We start from the raw sequence: 21,433 nt of genomic DNA on the forward strand, positions 1-21,433 counted from the left end.
TTACAGACAATATACTTTTCTACTTAGAAACTCAAAGAGAATTAGTCCCAAAAATACTTCAATTGGTAAGCAAGCTAAAAGGCCAATCTCAAAATCCATAGAACATTATGTATTATTCACATAATAATGATAACAAAGATAAAAATCATGTGGTTCTTACTGAGCCCAGAATTTTTGAAGTACTTTATAAGGACTGTCATACAGCAACATTATGAGTTAGTTATTATTATTATTATTATTATTCTCACTTTATAGCTGAAAAATTGAGGCATAGAGAAAGAAAATAACTTCTTCATGGTCACACAGCTGGTAAATGGTACATAAATAGTACATAAAATTTCTTTCCCTATAAACAAGATTAAAATCCACTAGGATTTTGACTCATATTAACATGAAAATATATTTTATTGGGAAGATGGTATTAATCACAGAAACTGAGAATAGAGAAGAGGAATAGGAACTTGCCGGGACATGTGGGTCTTGGCCCCAAGAGACGCTCTTCAGATGCCTCCAGTTTTGCCCCATGAGTCTTTCTTCACAGCATCTGTGAGGAAGGGTCGATTGGTCCAGCTTGGCCCTGTGCCTGCTGCTGGGCTGGTGGTTGGGAGAGGAAGTAGGGTAGAAGTCAGTTGATTAAAAGCTACACTACAAACATGCAGAGTTAGATGAGCAGAGTTCTGCAAGGAGAAAGGGTGTAAGAAGACAAAAAGTATGTATACATTTGAGACCTGGTCTTTTGGGGGAGATGGCTAGTTGGGTTAGGCACCAGCAGGAGTGTATATCCGTTACGACAATAATGAAGGGATTGATTTCCTGCTGAAACCTGAACATAATATCTGCTTTAAAGATTACATGAGGGCACATTGAAGAGTCTTATGTTTGTAACTTTCTATCTAGGATTCATTTTAAGTGGCTTTTACTCTTTCTATCTTGAATCAAATCAAACAGATGACCCTGAATAGAAGTATACTCCAGAGAATTTGAGGGATCCAAATACTGTTTTTCACTCAGTCAAACAAGGGAATTTTGAAAGTACACTTCTTATAGTACCATCAGTCATGGCGCAGAAGTTTAAAAGTCATGGAAAGAACTGAATGCATAGTTAAATTATTGTCAGATTACTGTCATCTGTTTTAATAGTGTTGGGATGCCTTTTATTGGAGCTACTTTGATATTTGTAGTGCCTTTAAAAAAGACCTTGAATTTAAAGATAAACTTCTGAAATAAATGGTTTTTTGTGTAAACTAGGATTTCTCAATCTTGGCACTATTGATATTTTGCGATAGATAATTCTTTGCTATGTCTGTGGAGTCTGTCTTGTGCATTATAGGAATATACCAGAATTTCTAGCCTCTACTCATTAAATGCCAGGAGTACTGTTCCAGCTGAGATAATCACAGATGCTTCCAGACATTGTCAAATGTGTCCTTGGGAGCAAATAGTCCCTGGTTGAGAACTACTATTATAGGCAAAGAGAGAGGGAGACAGAGAGAGAATTCTGGGAACACCTGTTTGGCTCAGTTGGTAGAGCACGGCACTCTTCATCTCTGGGTTATAGGTTCAAGCCCCATGCTGGGGTAGAGATTACATAAAAATAAATCTTAAAATAAAAAAGAAAGGGAGGCACCTGGGTGGCTCAGTCGGTTAAGTGTCTGACTTTGGCTCAGGTCATGATGTCTCAGTTCATGGGTTTGAGCCCCACATCGGGCTCTGTGCTGACAGCTCAGAGCCTGGAGCCTGCGTCAGATTCTGTGTCTCCTTCTCTCTCTCTCTCTCTCTCTCTCTCTCTCTCTCTCTCCCTCCCTGGATCACTGTCTGTCTGTCTGTCTGTCTGTCTCTCTCTTAAAAATAAATAAATGTTAAAAAAATTATAAAAAAAAAGGAAAGGAAGAAATTCTGTTAATGCAATTAACAGAAGACCTTAACTATATATGGTAGAATATTGCCAGAGAAGGCTGAAAGGACAAAGTCCTACTGTTCTCAAAAGTGCTAACCTTAATGTTTTGTAGGAACTTGGCATCACACTTTTTGATTTGAAAATCATCCCAGGAAGTGGCTTTCAATGTGGATGCACAGTTAGAATAATCTGAGGGACTTAAAAAAAATATACTGACACTTAGGCCACAATCTAGAAAAATTATATTTGAAATTCTGGTGGTGGAACCAGAGATGGTTATTTTGGAGAAGGTCCCTCAAGAAATTTTAATATACAGCAATATAATATGCACTAATCTAAAGCAACTGTCCTTTAAAGTCCACCAGGACCAAGCCCAGGAATTTAGCACACTTGGATTTTTGCCCGATTATTCACAAGGGTCAAGGAATTGTAGCACATACAGAAGGTGCAAGGACAGAGTGTCTCAGGACACTGCTCCAGTGATTTGAAGTACTAAGAATCTGGTTGATCATTAAACTGCATAAAGGCAAGATACAATTAGCTAAGGTATTCTCTGATAAACTGGTCATCAAAATGCCAATATAATTTTATATGGGTCCAGGCATTTCACCGGTTTACTAGAAAGCTAGATATTACAATTTTACCATCATATAAGACATCCTTGGGAAAGTTTCAATTCTGTTGGTATACAGTTCTACACGAAGAACAGTATAAGTTCTACCAGGACAGTATACTGTTCTGGATTTAACAGCAGGCCTGATTCTATGTCCATCTATATTTAGCCTATGGATCTAACACCACCATATGTTTGGAATCACTTCTGATCATAGGAGGATTTAAAATAAACAATCAGGAGAACATATGAACTTTCGGCCAAAGGGACTTAAAATTTTTCAAAAATACTGCGACTGGATATTCTGGGTCAAGTTCCCCAGAAGTAGAGTTTTCCACGTGATTCTTGTTCCAGTGACCTTTTAGGGGCCACTTTCAGAAGACAAGGAGTGAGGAAAACAGGGCACTGCAGAGAAAAAAGACAACAAGCAAGACTGTGGTCTTAGGTGGAGACTTGCTTTAGCTTTATCCTAGAAGGGACACTCTGGGGACCAAATTACAGGGCAGATAAAGGCTCACCTTGAGGCAAGGGGAATCAATTTGTTGATTCCCTTTCAGTCAATCAATGGCTCATTGGTGGGAGGAGAAAAGTCTCCTGAGATTGTGTTTGGCTGAGTGCAATTCTCTGGAGAGGCATCTGCTTTGTTGTCAGCCACATGCACAGTAGCTAGGGGACCAGTGAATCCACTTACCAAGGGGATCTGGGCAGACTACCAGCAGCATTCACTGGTGTGTGCACCGTAATTACTTCTTTTGATGTTTTCTGATGCAGTATCCTATTTTAAACATAATTGAATCAGGGAATTAAGACTGGCAATATAACATTAGGTTGTCTGTATTTTTTCATTACCTGAGCTATCTTCCCTATCATTTTCGGGGAGAATTTTTAGATATAGCCAATGAATGCTGGCGGTAATCAGCTCACTAAAATAAGACCTCCTGGTTCCAAAATAAGAGGTAAATTTTATGTGGCTGATTCCTCCTCTTTTTACTGAGAAACAAAAATCCAAAAATGAATATTTCATAGAGCTTGTGTATTCATTTATTCAACAAATATTTATAGAGTACCCTGTATATACTTTATAATGTGATATAATTTGGGGGTATAGAAGTATGGAAAATAGATACTTTCTGGAGACAGTTCTCTTGGAGCTTTCATTATAATTAAGAGAAAAAGGCAACAAACAAATCAAAAGACAATACTTTATTTACCCAAAGACATAAAAACATTAACTCAAAAACATATATACACCCCTAGTTTATTGAAATATTGTTTATAAAATCCAAGATATAAAAACAATATAAGTGTCCAGCAATAGACCAAAGGATACAAAAGATGTGGTGTGGAATATTATGTAGTCATAAAAAAGGATGAGATGGTACCATTTGTGATAATATGAATCGACCTAGAAAGTATTATGCTAAGTGAAATAAATCAGACTGAGAAAGACAAATAACACATGATTTCACTCATGTGTGGAATCTAAAAAAAACAAGTGAATAAACAAAGAAACAAAAAAAGCATAATCAGACCTATAAATACAGAGAACAGACTGATGGTTGCCAGAGGAGAGAGAGGTGGAAGGATAGGCAAAATGGGTGCAGGGGAGTTAGAGACACAGGCTTCTAGTTATGGAATGAATAAGTCACGGGAATAAAAGGCATAGCATTGGCAATATAGTCGATAATACTCTAATAGTGTTGTATGGTGACAGATGGTAGCTACACTTTTAATGAGCATACCATAATGTATGGAGAAGTCAAATCACCATGTTTTACACCTGAAATTAATGTAATATTGTATATCAACTATATTCAAATAAGAAATTTTTTTTAAAAAGATAATACTTTTTAGGTGGCAAGTGCTATAGGGAAAAATAAAATAGGTAAAAAAGGATGGATACTGGTGGAGATGGGACTGAATTAATGCTATTTTAGATGCTAAGGAAGGCTTTCTGTTAAGTTAACAACTACAGAGAGCTGAATGAAGGGAGTAAGCTCTGCAGATACAACATTGCCTGGCCTAGAAGTGTTCTGTTAAAAATACGTAACACAAGGGGCACCTGGGTGGCTCAGTTGGTTAATCATCTGATCTCAGCTCAGGTCATCATCTCACAGCTCTTGAGTTTGAGCCCTGCGTCGGGCTCTGTGCTGACAGCTCAGAGCCTGGAGCCTGCTTTGAATTCTGTGTCTCCCCCTCTCTCTGCCCCTCCCCCACTGGTGCTCTGTCTGTCTGTCTCTCTCTCAAAAATACGTCAGCATTAAAAAAATTGAAAAAATACATAACACAAAATGCCTCAATAAATTCAATGGTGGTTTTCCATCAACAAAAGTTAAGGCATGGACAACTATTTTAGTAAACATGGTAAAACAGCAGTAGTTGTCTGTCACATCTGGTCACTAATAAGATGTGTCTGAGCTGTACCGAAGGCATAGGGACATCAACATAGATATCGTGGTTATTTGAAAAACAAATATATTCACAATCTTTTGTAAGAAACCACCAACAGTATGCAATAAAGTCTAGTGCATGCTTAATAAAATAAACCCCCTTTATTTAATTATAAATTTACAGGTTGAGTTTGATTAGAATTTAGTGTTTATAAAACAATTTTTTTTTTTGTTAAAGGTTTGGGAGCATAAAAGAGGCTGTTGATTCTAAAAAGCCTCACTTAGAAGGACATTACAGGTTTGACCTTAGGAAAACAGAAAACAACATGACTGCATTTTATGATTATCAAAGGGATGAAGGAGGAAGTCAAATGAAACTGTTCATAGTATCTCATAAAATGAATAACGCTTTGAATTAAACTGTGGGCAGTGAACTGAATATCAATTTAATTTATTAGTTATGTAGGAACTAAAATTTCAATGATTTATAGCACTTTTCCACTTACTGCCTTATAGACTCTTAAAGCTCCTAGAGCATCCTGATGGGGAAAAAAAGATTTTGGAACCTACTTAAACAAATTTTCAATATGGACAGCCTCAACTACTTAGCGAAGCTTTAAGAAACTCAGTCGCCTCAAGAGAAGCTAGTTTTGATGCAGAAATCATAGTGCTATTTCTTTCCTTAATCATATCTGCTCATGTCTAAAAATGTGTCACAAACAATAGTGTAAGTTGCATATGGCAGTACTGAAGGATTGTTGGAAACCTTGACTGTTTACCAAAGAGCATAGTTTTGTCTTATTTCAAGAACAATAGTAGACTAGCCTAATCATTAATGGAAAGCCAAGCCAAGTTCCTACTGCACTTTCCTTTGTCAAAATTTGAGATCCTTTTATTCCTCACCACCAGATTTCTGAGTGAAATAATGTCCTTGGGAATAAATGGACATATTTAGTTTCTAATAATATCATTTTGTGAGTCAATTATTTAGAGTGTTGTGAACAGATGGTTTAATCAGAGAATTGAAGCAAGTAGACTTGCCCTAGTCCTGTATCATTGACAATATGTGGCTTCACAGATCTAATGAGACTCCGTGAATTTTGACTTCTGAACCAGAAATTGTATGCTGCTGAAATGGTTACATTTGAAAAAGCTCAGATTGTGTGTGCTGCTGATAGTATATGGGCCTCTCCTCAGGGTTTACTTCAGTAATATCTGTGTTCAAATAGGTTAAAGAGAAATTGTGACATCTGAATTATTTCCAGAATCTAAAATATTCCCGTAGGCTTGAAGAAACCTCAAAAAGTACTCTTAAACCAGTGGTTCCAGAATAAATATGTTCACATGCAATGTTAAGCATGCCTGTTATAAATAAACATTTTTTAATGATTGCAAAAAGAACTTTAGGACCTTGGTAGGGAACTCCACTTCACGTTCACATCCTCAAGTCAAATACGTGTGTCTTGAGATGAAATTCTTCTCTAAGTCAGACATATTACCAATGGGGATTCTATTCTACTTTATATTAAAAGTGTGAGCCTGCCCAACAGGATTTTTTTTTGACAATTCTAGTGTGACTTTTTTGATATTAGAAATAAGTAGCTAAAAGGTCTTCTTGAAAACAATAACAATTGACTCCTGTGTTACTAAGGTGTTCACAATCCTTAAATGAAAGTGTTGGTTAGAGAACATGAATTAGAATCCATGATACCTTTTTGATTGGTAAGTATGCTACTTTTTGTATATTTTTATACCAATTAATGAGATTCCTAAAAACAGATTAAAAGATAAAATAGAATTTGCAGACACCGTAAGCACATTTTTTTGAGTCACTAAGACATGGTGAGTTTTCATTTTTCTTTCAAATGCTGAAAATCAGAAGGACTGTGACTCACCTTTAAAGGATAGATGAGTTTTAAAAATTTGTGAGCAGTTTATGGGGTGCCGGCATGGCTCAGTCAGTTAAGCATCTGACTTCGGCTCAGGTCATGATGTCACAGTCCGTGAGTTTGAGCCCAGTGACGGGTTCTGGGTTGACAGCTCAGAGCCTGGAGACTGCTTCGGATTCTGTGTCTCTCTCCCCTGCCCCTGCTTGTGCTCAGTCTCTCTTTCTTTCTCAAAAATAAAAAAAACATTAAACAAAATTAAATATTTATAAGGAGCTTCTATAGAATGAAGGATATGACTCTATAGGCTTTTTCAAATTACACCAATTCAGTCTGAATCTATTCAGGCTTGAACATCTAACTACACAACCCTTTGTCAGGTGATACTACTTTTTTATGGGAAGAGAAATCCAAGTTCACTTAACCAGATATTCTGTAAGATATATTTATTAACACTGGGAATAGGGCCTCAGGGAAGTTAAGTTTCGCATCTATATTGAAAGTCAGACGTGTGTGACTAAGATGAGACCAGGAAGCAGGAGGAGGAAGATAAGTGTTTTTGGAGAATAAAGACTCATGTGTCCAATATTCTGAGAGTGTTGTATTTCCAAGTATTTCTAAAAAAAGGTTAATTTTCAGAAACTTTAAGTGAACACATTAAGCCTTTGGGTAATAAACTCTCAGATAGGAAAAGTGTAAAGGAAAGAAATCAGAAACGTGACCAGGAAACATGGCAGGTGAAGCTGATCGCTTTGACTACATTTTCAAATAATATTCCTTTGTAAAACTTTACATGCTAGCATAAAATTGGAGAAAGGAGTATGTGTAAAACAGGAGAGGAAAAGGTTAAAGGTTAAATTATATATAATTTTCCCTAACTAACGACTTGGATTCCCCTCCCTAGGCTCTCTTGCCCTGGTCTTTTTTTTTTTTAATTTTTTTTTCAACGTTTTTATTTATTTTTGGGACAGAGAGAGACAGAGCATGAACGGGGGAGGGGCAGGGAGAGAGGGAGACACAGAATCGGAAACAGGCTCCAGGCTCTGAGCCATCAGCCCAGAGCCCGACGCGGGGCTCGAACTCACGGACCGGGAGATCGTGACCTGGCTGAAGTCAGACGCTTAACCGACTGCGCCACCCAGGCGCCCTTGCCCTGGTTTTTAAAACCTCACTATGCCCCTGATTGAAATGATTTGGTTTGAAAAACAGGGTTGAAGACTAAAAACAGCAAGCTTTAAGTGCAAGCAGATCCTATAGTTTTAAACACACTTGTTCATTGTTGTTACTATTGTTTTAACTAAAGACTAACTAAAAACAACAACAACAAAACTAAAGATACAGGGGACAATCCAGGAAAATGTCAGTTGCTCAATATTAGCTCAAGGTTTGGCATTTCCTCCTTCATACTCAGAGTTATGGCTCTTTTCTCCTTCCCCAAATCCTACACTCTGATGTTGACCTTCTAGCTCTTCATACTCTACAGTCAGTGAGTAAAGGGGAAAGGGAAGGTCCTGTGGGTTACCTTCCCACCCCCACCCCAAAGACCAAAGATGACCTTCCAGACAAGCGCATACTTTATTTTGGCTAAAGATTTGGCTTCCAGTTCTCAGGCGGTATGTCACAGTGGTGAGCTGAATGGGGCCATATATTATTCCCCAAGGACATTTTCGATCTATCCTCTTGTCTAAGGCCCAAAGTAAAAACAAGCAAAGTGTCGCCATTTATTACTTTCGCTAGCATGGTTGGTGTTTTTCAATATGTGATACACGGATCAAAGTTAACTGAATCCCCTAGGATGCAGGCTAAAAGCGCACACACTCACTCTGTATCCTTCACTTCCACCCCATACACATATAATGAGTCAGAGTCTGTGGAGGTGGTTTCTGAAAGTCTGCAGATTCAACAGTCCATCGAGGTGATTCAGCACACTGAAGGCTGCTGGTAGCTCTGCTCCAAGAGCCCCTCGTTGTGGTGTTTAAGGTCTTGCCCTCAGGCATGAAGTGACCCAAAGACTTATCAAAGGAAAATGGGAGTATTTGTCTAAATCCACCAGCAGTTAAACTCACCTTACTGAGTTGTCACCTAGTGTTTCTTTGTTGTCTGCATCCTCAGGGAGGAATGGAGAAAATGAGTATCAGGCACCGACCTACTCTAAAATTCAAGGGGATACACATGCCCTGTGTCTAGATACTTAAAGATGATAAATGAAGCCAATAAGCTGTTAAATAAAATGTTTCACCTCCTTCTTTGGTAAACATTCCTTCAGAATGTCCTGAAAGATCAGGTCTAGTTCAGAATTTTCAGATTCCTTGAAGTTGTACGTGGGGTACTTTGTGGCACAGGCAGAGCTGACGGCAGACACATAACCTCCAGCCCATAGCCCACCCTTTCCATCTCAGTCTGCCCAAAACTATACTTCGAGGGGTCTCGCACATATACTAGTGGATACCACATCCTGAAAATATAAGTGCCATTGTCTCTAACCATACGAAGAGCTACTCTATGGCCACGGCCAGTCTTCGGGCCTCACATTTGTCCTTGGAGGAAAAGGCCCTTGCGGCTTGTGGAAGTGAAATATGGGCTACTTTCCATGGGCTTTCAGAGGTAGTGCAATGGGCTCTTGTAAGCATGTCCCCTTGGCCTCACACCTTCTCATCCTGTGAGAAAGGGGGTGGCTAGTGGAAGGCCAGACCAGGACTTGATAAAGCACAAGCTGCAAGGCAGGGACTCGGGGCTATCTTCTGTGCATGGTTGTTAAAATTTAAATAGTATCTGGTCTAAGTTTCTGACTGATTGATTCATTTATTCAAGTAATTTTTGAGCTGTATAAGTATTAGCTTAAACATTGGGATACATTAGTGAGTAAAACAGACTAAGCCTTTGCTCTTATGGAGCTTATTTTCTAATGGATTCTTGAGTCCCATGTACAAGATACCTAACATCTGCTGCCTGAAGACAGTCTGAACATATCCACTGATAGGCAGTTCAATTTCTTTCATTGTTGGCCACAGTTTTCACCTGACTTTTTTTTCAATTGGATATGTGGACACCTTCCCAAGATAGTAAAAATTCCAGCTGGGAAACCCTTTGTTGTATATGGAAGAAAACACAATTTCAAGGAGATAATACTTTTTCTAAAGCCGGGAAAAAAATAAAGAAAAATGATACTATATTTTGAACTGCTTCTTGATTATGATTCTGCTGTCCCAATTAATGTGATATGTAAATTTGTTTTTAATAAAAGGACAAACCAGGAGTTTTTTTAAGAATTTCTAAACTCATGTAATATTTTAAAAGTTTGTAAACTTAAGTTGGTGGACTCCAGTGATTTGTGAATTGAAAATACTTTAACCGTTGTTTAAAATATACCAAGATATGAGTTATCTATGCAAACAGCAATCACAGTATCCAATTTCACATGAGAAACTGAAGTTAAGATATTTTAAATATGGTAAATAAATCTTCTGGATTAATTGATAACTCTCAAAAAATATCACCAGGCAAACCTGTTGATCCAAAAAAAGCTAAGTTAGTGAGACTTAGTGCAGTGAAGGTAGATAGTCCCCCGGGGGTGTCTTCGCAGTGTTTCAGAAATGAGAACTCTGGGGAGGATATGTATCATGGTTAAGGCCTTGGGTTATTTTAGTAATCTTAAGAAGTTTAGGACCTGGGTTGGGTGAGTTTCAGGTGAGTCTTGCAAGATGGAATACTGGTTGGGATTAATAGAGTTTGTGACATAGTAGTTTTGATTGGCAGGCATACAACAAAAGGGTTTTTAAGTGCATACTGATGAGTAAGTTCATTATCATATTGTCCAGGAACAAGTACTTTTCCAGAAGGTGGCTAGGCTATTTTTACCAAATCCCTGAGTTGTTTAGATTGTTTAGCACAAAACCAAGAATGTGTGCTTTGTACCAAAACAAATTAGCATGAAAACAGAAAAGTGTGGTGATTTCAGTTCTTAGTTGAACCTTAATTTTTTTTCTTCTAATAAATCAGTGTTGTAGAGAAGTTGAAAGTGATTTAGGTATATTTCATTTAGTAAGAAAGGAAACAACAGCCTAATCCTCTTCTCATTTATATGCAAACATATGCCTACACAGTCAAATAATCCAATTAATCTTCCATTTCTACCAGCCATACTAATATTTCATATTTCTATACACTGTTTTTTTAACCAATATTTCTTTTTTTTCTTGAATGTCTTGACCTCTAGATAAACCTATGAGTGAAGGAATAGCAAATTCAATAATAAAGAGCACAATCTTGAGAACTCTGGGATTTATGATTGATTTTGATTTTTCTGCTTTTGACCAGGTCTAATCCTGCCATAAGAATGACTTCCTTGGGGCGCCTGGGTGGCGCAGTCGGTTAAGCGTCCGACTTCAGCCAGGTCACGATCTCGCGGTCCGTGAGTTCGAGCCCCGCGTCAGGCTCTGGGCTGATGGCTCAGAGCCTGGAGCCTGTTTCCAATTCTGTGTCTCCCTCTCTCTCTGCCCCTCCCCCATTCATGCTCTGTCTCTCTCTGTCCCAAAAAAAAAAAAAAAAAAAGTTGAAAAAAAAATTAAAAAAAAAAAAAGAATGACTTCCTGTAAGTAAGGAAAATAAAGAATTCAAATTTCTTTGCCTCAGAGTCTCAGCTTTAGGAAACTACCCAGAAGCTGCCCTTGAGCCAAAATTGATGTGCCAAGAACACCCTTGCACTTCCTTTATTTGACGCTAAAATAAATCTGCATTAGGTACACAAGAGCAGTTAGGAGAACTGGCTCAGCTCTAGCTGCTTTCCAATTCATGTGGACGCAACTTCCTCTGAGATTCATATCCTTCTGTTACTCTTGGTGAGCAATTATCAGTGTTAGGCTGGCTTGTAACAACTTTAAAAACAAGCATTTAGGAAATTGAATCTGGTATTAATCTGTTAAGAATGGTTGCCTGGGTGGCTCAGTCAGTTAAACATGATTTTAACTCTGGTCATGATCTCACAGTTCATGAGTTCAAGTCCCACACCAGCTCCATGCTGTCAGCATGGGATTCTGCTTCTCCCTCTCTCTCTCTGCCCCTCCCCTGCTTGTGCTCCCTCTCTCTCTCAAAATAAATGAATAAGCTTTAAAAAAAGAAAAGAATGATAAAACTTTCAGCTTGATCTTATTTTGTCACTTTGTTTTTATAAACTGCAAACTTTAGTTGTATTTTTTTTTTCTTTTTTGCATGTTTTCAGTAGTGTTGCTGCTTGTTTGGTTTTCCTTTTAAGTCCTTTAACCACAAATAGCTTTTTTTTAATTTTTTTTTAGTGTTTACACTTGCCTGTTCTAATTTTAATCTGTTCTAATGGTCATGTTAAGAGAATATTGGCATTCATTTCTAAAATGGGACTATGAGTGTGTTGCAATGCAGTGAGAATTACAGTAGGAGTCAGGCAACCTGAGTTCTGGTCCTGGCAATCAAAACAGCTAATTGTATAAGTTTGGGAAAACTCTATGGGACTAAAGTTGTTTATTTGAACAAATGAAGGTGTTGGGCTATATGATTGATAAAATTTTCCATGTCTAAAAGGTTTAATTTAGCTTAATTAAAAAATATACATAGTAAATTAAATTGCATGTGGAAAAGAATGTTAAGAAACTAAACAGGTGAAATCATGATGCTTTTAGTTTATTATTGATTCTAGGATAATGTAATGGATTTATATACAAAATATGAATAAGAAACCAAACATCAAATTAAAATTAAAATTTTTAAGTTAAATTGAAGACGTTAATAGAGATGTGCATATTTGAGAAAACACTTGAAGAAAAAGCTTTAGTTTGTAAAAAATGAATTTAACTCAGCAAATTTAATATACAGAAAAAATGTAATGTTCCTAAAAAAAGCTCTGGCTTTTTTCTTGCCCCTCTGCTACTGGTGAACCGTACCTGAGCTCTGGAAAACAATGATGGTTAAGACATCTCCCCAAGGTTTTGTTATCCAGAATCGCCCTTTTCGTGTCATTGGAAAAAGTTTACCTTAACTACTCATGTGAAATAGATAAAACCTTCCGTCTATCCTTTCTCATGACCCCTCTAAGATTTGCAGATGACTCCCTTGTGTACCTGTGACAGGTCCCAAACAGACTCTTTCCCCTTTAGCCTGAACCTGCTGACTAAACCAGACATAGACCCTCCTCCTTCCCATTCCTTGTCTCATGAATGATTAGCTGAAATTAGAACTGTTTGTCTCCTGCGAAACTAGCTAGACACAAGGATAAACATTTCCATTTTAGCTAACTGACTGAGACTTCCTTGATTGAAAAGAAAACAGAACAAAAAACCAAGTGTAGATCACTCTACCTTGAACTTTACTCCTCCCTTTAAAAGTCTAGGGTAAAACTCCACAGTTTAGACACTGGTGTTTGGATGTCTCTATTTCAATAGCCTGAATAAAATCAATCTCCTTACTGATTTGTCTTTGACATTGCCTTCTATTTTCTTCCTTTTCCTCACCTCTTTCTCTTTCTCTTGTCGTTATTGGATATCCATAGATTTTCTCAGGTTTTATTAAAGGTGAGGTTTGAAGCACAAAGAAGACACTTCTCTTGCCTTCCTGAACAGTTAAGAATGATGACTAGCAGATGTGCATGTGTCTTCTAAAATGAGAAAAGAAAAGATTAATTATATACTGAGGAGATAATGCTTCTGAACTGAATAGCATTTTAAGGGTCACATAGTACTCAGTTATGATCGAATAATTTAGTTTGGATCCATCATTAAGAAAGTTTGGATTTAAGATTCCCGATTATAGGTCCTTTAGAATAGCTGATGTTCAAAATTGTCAACTTAAATAAAAGTATTTATATGGGTTTGTGTGTGTGTGTTTAAAACATATTTCTGACTGTAATGTCCTGCGGATTAAAAAGACCCCAAATAGTGCAAAGTCAAATAAAAGGAAACACATGTGTGTGTATGTGTGTGTGTGTGTGTCTGTAATGTATACAATCATACGTAAAGTATTCTAACCATTTTATCGAATTGAGGAAAAAATCCCATATATTTAAATTATTAATAGGTTCACAGTTTTAATGAAGTTCTTCTAGCTTAAGAATTATTCTATTTTATATTTCTTTAATCTATAAAAGTAACCCAGTAATAAAGAAATGCTTATTCAGTTCCTAGAATTCTTGATTTCTATAAATTTAACTCTCCACATGCTACAACTCTATAGCATCTTTACTTCTACAAGATTTATGGATTAGCAGATCTCAAAAGATTTCATTTGAATTGGTAGCAGAAAGATATAAACATTTCTATACTTTTATTATAAAGACAGCCTGCTCTTTCTCCTTGTGAAGGCACATTACTCTAAGTGATGAGTTTCATGGCACTACACAGCATGCTTTCTTGGATCAACACCAGCTCTTCAATCCCAATGCATCTCAGAGTGTATTTTTGATGAATAAATTACCAAACTAATGAGACACACTAAGAGGTTAAGGATTGATCAAGTACTTAATCTTTTTAATGAAGGGCACAGCATGAAACACATTCCTCCAAATAGATACAATAAACAATCTTCTAAAACCTAATTAGAATAAAAATACAAAGAAAGGTGCAAAGTCTTAGGATATGTCTACCAGATAATAACTTAGCATTTTCTGCAATAATGGAAAAGCTTTAAGTCATCAACCTTATTAATATTTGAATCAGGTGAGTGCCAGAAATGCACTGGGATACAATAACATTTTGTTTTGTATTGTTTTGTTTTGTTTTGTTTTCTGGGTCAGTCTGGAAATAGAAGTTGTGCTTGGCACAATTAGTAACGATTTATTAGTAAAATAATAACAATAGAGGTGTACATATACTGAATACTTACAATTCTCCCAGCACTGTCATGTCTTACTTCAGTGAATTCTCCTAAAAATCATGAGATTACAGATGAGAAAACTGAACTGTAGGTAACGTAAGTAACTTGCCCAAGATCAATACATGGTAGGTGAGAGAAGCTGATTCCAACCCCACACGGTCCAGAGTCATAAACCATTAAAACAAGAAAACCATTAAACTATGTAAAATTTTTTTTTTTGTCCTGGGTGTTTTTCCTGCAGAAATAAGTAAAATCACTTTAAGAATATTCCTTTCCTTAGTAATAAACAATTTGGAATGACAGTGATTTCAGTTTAACCCATATGACATTGTCAATGAAACTTCAAAAACATGGGTCAGCTATACCAATTCTACCTACTCTGGATGTTTGTCATTCTTCAAAGACAGAGATTGTTCCTTATTTGGTTTTGTTTTTTTTAATTTTTTTAAATTTATTTGTTTTTATTACATTCATTTTTTTAAATGTTTATTTATTTTTGGGAGAAAGAGAGAGAGACAGAGTACGAACAGGGGAGGGGCAGAGAGAGAGAGAGAGACACAGAATCTGAAGCAGGCTCCGGGCTCTGAGCTGTCAGCACAGAGCCTGATGAGGGCCTCAGACTCACGAACCATGAGATCATGGCCTGAGCCTAAACTGAACACTTAACTGACTGAACCACCCAGGTGCCCCAAATTTATTTTTTATTAAGGTATAATGAACATGCATTATATTAGTTTCAGATGTAAAATATAATGATGTGCTATTTGTATATATTGCAAAATGATCACCATAGTAAGTTTAGTTACCATCTGTCAAACATACATAGTTACAGAATTTTTTTCCTTGTGATGAGAACAACTTTACTCTCTTAGCAACTTTCAAATATGCAATACAGTGCTATTAACTATAGTCACCATGCTGTATATTACATCCCATTGACTTATTTTAAAACTGAAAGTTTGTATCTTTTGACTTCCTTCATCCATTTCAACTACTCTCTACCTCCAGCCTCTGGCAACCATCAATCTGTTCTCTGTATCTATGAACGTGCTTAGGTTCCAGACATAAGTGAGATCATATAACATTTATCTTTTTTTTTTTTTTTGTCTGACTTATTTCACTTAGCATTATGCCTTCAAGGTCCATCCATGTTATGGCAAATGGCAAAATTTCCTTCATTTTTATGGCTGAATAATACTCTATTATACACACACATATCATGTTTTCTTTATCCATTCATTTGTCAAAAAAAAAAAAACAACACAGGTTATTTCTATGTCTTGGCTATTATAAATAATGCTGCAATGAGCATTAAGGTGCATATACCTTTTCAAGTTAGTGTTTTTTGTTTTCTTTTTTATTGTTTTTTTTCTTAAAAATATTTTTTTATTGTTAATTTTGAGAAAGAGAGAGACCAGTGCAAGCAGGGGAGAGGGGGGGTAGAGAAAGAGGGAGATCCAGAATCTGAAGCAGGCTCCAGGCTCTGAGCTGTCATCACATAGCCAGACGCAGGGCTCAAATTTGGGAACCATGAGACCATGACCTGGGCCAAAGTCTCATGCTTAACCAACTGAGCCACCCAGGTGCCCCAAGTGTTTTTGTTTTCTTGAAATAAATACTCAGAAGTGGAATGGCTGGATCATATGGTATTTCTATTTTTAGTTTCCTGAGGAACCTCCATACTGTTTTCCACAGTGGTTACACCAATTTATATTCCCATCAAGGGTTTTCTTTTTTCCATATCCTCACCATTATTTGTTATCTCTTGTCTCTTTGATAGTGTCCATTCTGACTGATGTGAGGTGTTAGCTCCTTAGGAGTTTGATTTGTATTTCGTTGATGACTAATGATGTTGAATATCTTTTTTAAAAGTTTTTATTTATTTATTCACTTAAATAATCTCTACACACAACATGGGGCTTGAACACAAGACTCTGAGATCAAAAGTCACATGCTCCTCTGTGCCAACCAGACACACCAATGATGTTGAATATCTTTTCATATATCTGTTGGCCATCTCTGTCTTCTTTGGAAAAATGTCTCTTCAGATCCTCTGCCCATTTTTTAAATCAGATTGCTTGGGTTTTTTTTTTTTTTTCTTTTTTGCTAGTGTATTGTATGACCTCTTTATATATTTAAGACATTAACTCCTTATCAGATATGTGATTTGCAAATATTTTCTTCCATTCACTAGGTTGCTTTTTCATTTTATTGGTGGCTTCTTTTGTTGTGCTGAAGTTTTTTTTAGTTTGATGTATTTCCACTCACTCATTTTTGCTTTTGTTGACTTTGCTTTTGGTGTCAAATCCAAAAAATCATTGCCAAAACCTAAGTCAAAAAGTTTACTGCTCATGTTTCCTTCTAGGAGTTTTATGGTTTTAGGTCTCACATTGAAGTTTTTAATCCATTTTGAATTAATTTTTGTGCATGGTGTAAGACGGTCCATTTATATTCTTTTGAATATGGTTGTCATATTTTCCCTGCACCATTTATTGAAAAGATTATTCTCTCCCCACTCCCACTGTATATTTTTGGCTTCTTTGTTGTAAATTAATTGGCCATGTATAGTTTATTTTGGGTTCTCTATTCTGTTCCATCAATCTCTGTGTCTGTTTAAAGGACAATGCCATATTGTTTTGATTACTATAGCTTTGCAATATAGTTTGAAATTAAGGAGCATGATGCCTCTAGCTTTGTTCTTCTTTCTCAAGATTGCTTTGGCTATTTGGGGTCATTTGTAGAATAATAGCTTTTTAATATATTTTAGTATGTCTTCATATCTTTTGGGTCCATGAAAATTCCTTCAAAATATGGCTTTGGAGCTTCTACAGAACTTGCTGGACTTTGAGAAGATTTAGCAAGTATTTTGGAAATCTTCTAAGTATATACTTACAGTGTGAATCAGTGAGGCATCTGTGACCTTGTGACCTGGATTTAGTCTTTTGGGTATCAGTTATTTTTGACATAATTTGGAATTTAATCAAATTTTTGAGTTCATAGTTACTTTCGTTTGAATTTAAAATTATACTGTATAACTTTATTGAGAGGCTTAGGGAAATATAAGGAATACATCATTTTTTTTCACAATACATCTTTAAACAATGGCAATAACTCAAGGGATCAAGTGACACATTCAATCAAGAAACCCATCTGGATTAAAAATATATATATATACAGCAAAAGAGGTGGGACTTGAGAAGACTAAATCTAAATAAGAGCCTAACATTTGGGTTGGTGATGTACGAACTTACATAATGCTTCGTTTTTCAAGTACAGAGTAATAGATTATTACTTATTATTGTTAATTGTGCCATAACACCGTTGCATAATATACACCGAAGTCATATACTCTTATGCTTTAAATTTCACACCATCTGCTTGAGTTGAAAACTTAGAGTATATTGCTAACTGGATCTGCTCCAGATATCACTGTGGTATTTAACAAGTCACAATTGTGTAATTCAGTTTTCATTCCATAGACTGTGGAATATTTTGTAAATCAATTTAACAAAGGGCTGTGGCCTAATGGTGGGGGGCATCAGGGGTTTTGCTCTCTACTGATAAAAAATACGTGAGATAGGCCATCCAACAGGTAACAGGCAGAGAAATTAAACTAAACTGGATTTATCCAAAGTTGTACTGATCTCAAATTCAAATTTTAAATGTGCCTTTTTAGGGACACCTGGGTGGCTCAGCTGGTTAAATATCCCACATGGGCTCAGGTCACGATTTCACGATTTGTGGGTTCGAGCCCCCATCAGGCTCTGTGCTGACAGCTCAGAGCCTGGAGCCTGTTTCAGATTCTGTGTCTCTTTCACTCTCTGCCCTTCCCCCCCTCATGCTCTGTCTCTGTCTCACTCAAAAATAAACATTACCAAAAAAAAATTGATTAATTAAAATAAATAGATAAACAAATGTGTTTTTTTTATAAAAAAATCAGATCTCTATCCAGCGGACTGGTATCTTCCCAATACACCTTAAATCACTGATTAATGTTGAATTTCAATGGTGTGGTTCAAGGAATAAGGGCTGCAGTTTCAAATAGAAGTAACTGTGGTGTGCCCTTGCTGTATTTGTTCTAGCAAGAGGCCACCAGGTGCTTAGAAAGAAATCTACTTTTAGGAGAAAGATGGGCCTAATTTATTATAGTTAAAAATACAATTAAATACATATTTCCAATAGTCTTGAAACAACGATCACATTGCCTCAGAGACAAGTATTTGGTTTTCATGGAAAATAATTTGTTTCCATGGAGAATAATAATTCATACTCTTGGATACAAAATCTTATTTAGTGAGTCATTTTCTCTTGTTTGTGACTCTGTGCTTTCGAAGAGTTACATTAGAACTGCTAATCAGTTTATCGCTGTAGAATACTAGAATTCCAGCAATGACTTCTAGTATAAACTTATTTTCAAACTGTGCTCTAAGAAGTACTAGTGATTCAGTGAGGACCATGCCGAGACGGATGGACAAATAGCTGACCTGCCCCCGTCCATACTGGGAGGCCAAAGCAGACGCTCCTTGAACAGAAAGCTAAAATGCCAAACCCGAACTCCAAGAAACTTTAAGCCCTCTGAGTTAGAATAGTAAGTAGAGGAACAGTCATGATATAACCTATATTCATTTCATTATCTTAAAACATTTCTTTCTGGAAGCATATGAGTGTGTTAGACAAGTTGTTAGAAGATTTGAGTTAAACATCTGGTTTTGTATTTATCTCGATGTATGAACTCTGAGGGCTAAGCCTCCACATCTGTGAAAAAAGAATGTTGGATCATTCAAATCACCTCTAGCTTTAATGTGAAAAATTTTAATAAAGTTAACACCAATGATTACAGACAAGTTGCATTTGTCCTTTGGAGATTAGATTATAGCTCAGTTTTCCTTTATTACTAATAAATAATTACCTCACATGACACTGTTAGTCAACATGACATCTAATATCTGTATGTGAAATTAAAGCTTTCAATTATTCAGATATTTATAAATACCCTCATGTTTGTTTCCAGTGAATGGTGTTTGTGACTAGGATTATTTCATTCTAAACTAAGAAGTTCTCAGGCCCACTGAACTATCAGTAGTGTCTGAAGCAGTTACTAGCTTCTGTAGAAGCCTGAAAGAACTTAAAGAATTCATAAACTTTTCAAAGGTGTCCAATTATCTTTGTAGAGCACTCCGCAATTAAAAACCAAATTTGATTATATATAATTTACAGTTTCATTAATTAACAAATTGATAATTGTTTTTGAAAAACTTCAATGCACACAGTTATGGAAAACATAGATAATGTTTTCTTTTTTCAAAATATGTGACTCTCTATACTTATTAGTTTGTGGATTTTTATGACTATAAAACTTAGCATTTTTTCTTTCCCATTTTGTCTTTTAGGACTCTAAGTAATGAGAGGTAATGAGACTTGGCCATAAGTATGTTAAATCATTAAAACTTTAAATTTAGTATGTTTTCCTTTTAAAGGTCTATAATACTATTTTACAAAAAAAAATTAACATTTGGTGTTAAATTTTCCCTTTTCCCTTTATCTGAAAATAGCACAAACCATAAGTGTATACAGTTCAGTGAATCTTTACCAAGTGAAGGCACCCCTATAAACATATCAGAAAATAGAATATTTCCAGGAGCATGGAAAACCTTGTCAGTGTTCCCACCAGTCACTGCCCATCTCCACGGGTGATCTCCATCAAAAATTTAATATCATAGAAGACTACCTTATTTTAAACTTTATAAAAACAGACTGTGCAGCAACCCTCTGTCGTGTGTGACCTCCCTGGCTCTGCAGTTTGTTTTTTAATTTGTCCATGAATTTGTCAATAAGTGTGAATTGTTGGTGTGTATCTTTTGATAGTCAATAATTGGAAAATAGTAGTTAAACTGTTTGGGGAAAAAATGTTCTTACAAGTGATACATAAATGTCTGTTCCTCATTGTTATATATTATCTCCATCTTAAACAGGATTTTCCATACTAATATAATAAAGCTTCACTGAAAATAAATGATGTATAATCTGAGAATAATCTATCCATAACTATATGTAACAGGGTTTCTCTTCCCACATCTTTCAATTTCAATCTTTATCTTAAAGATTTCACAAAATATAGTTTCTTTCCTCACATAAATAATAAGACGTGCTGAATATTTGGGACCAAAAAGAATTTCATAGACGTGCCTTTTGAATTATAGAAGAAAGCTAATCAAATAGATGATATGTTATGCTAATTCCAGATTGGTATTTATACATGTTGTCTTTTTCACCTTGTATTTTGAATGTATGCCAATTTCATTTCCATTGCTTGACTCTGTCTAGGTTCTTTGGGTGGGGAGGCATCTATTTTTGTATCTCTCAATATTAGAATAACTGTAAAACAAAGTACACTCTTACTGTTTCTGTTTGAAATGTATAAAATGCTGACATCTCCATTTTTCCAAATCATGCCATAAGTAGTCAAAATCTCTATTTTTGCATTTAATCTATAAAAAGATACCTTTAATATTGATTTTTGCCCTTGATTTTAAATTATATTATTTCTGAGGCATAGGAGTATTTTTTGTTCTGTGAAATTACCTGTGTTATTCCCTTTAGAGTAAATGAACATTTTTGAAATATTCTTGAATTTTCAAACCAATAACCAAAGCTAAAGTATGAGATTTTCTTTTGCCAATAGGAAAAAATCTAAGAGAAACTGGTAACTTTACCCTAATCTTTAAATCAATACAGAACCATAGCCTAAGATTACTGAATTCTGTTGGATTGATAGGTAATACTCCAGGATGCATCATGGCTGACAACTTTT

The 21,433-nt window shown here is 36.0% G+C and overlaps 1 long non-coding RNA gene across 4 annotated transcripts in view; it reads right to left on the reverse strand.

The window, feature by feature from the left end:
• Positions 1–386: 386 nt before the first annotated feature.
• The window catches only part of LOC106983829 (uncharacterized), a 94,248-nt gene continuing 73,201 nt past the window's right edge, over positions 387–21,433 (reverse strand). For 2 of the 4 annotated variants that reach the window (XR_008291836.1, XR_008291837.1), the window contains exons 6-9: positions 14,632–14,672; positions 6,796–7,011; positions 3,202–3,285; positions 387–594 (exon numbers count right to left, since the gene is read on the reverse strand). This is a non-coding gene — a long non-coding RNA (uncharacterized LOC106983829). Of the gene's footprint in view, positions 595–3,201; positions 3,286–6,795; positions 7,012–11,417; positions 13,409–14,631; positions 14,673–21,433 lie in introns of those variants that run through there. The other 2 variants (XR_001431574.3, XR_008291838.1) reach the window with 2 other exon arrangements.

This window comes from Acinonyx jubatus, chromosome D3, assembly GCF_027475565.1.
Source record: "Acinonyx jubatus isolate Ajub_Pintada_27869175 chromosome D3, VMU_Ajub_asm_v1.0, whole genome shotgun sequence".
In the NCBI taxonomy this organism is placed as follows: Eukaryota; Metazoa; Chordata; class Mammalia; order Carnivora; family Felidae; genus Acinonyx; species Acinonyx jubatus.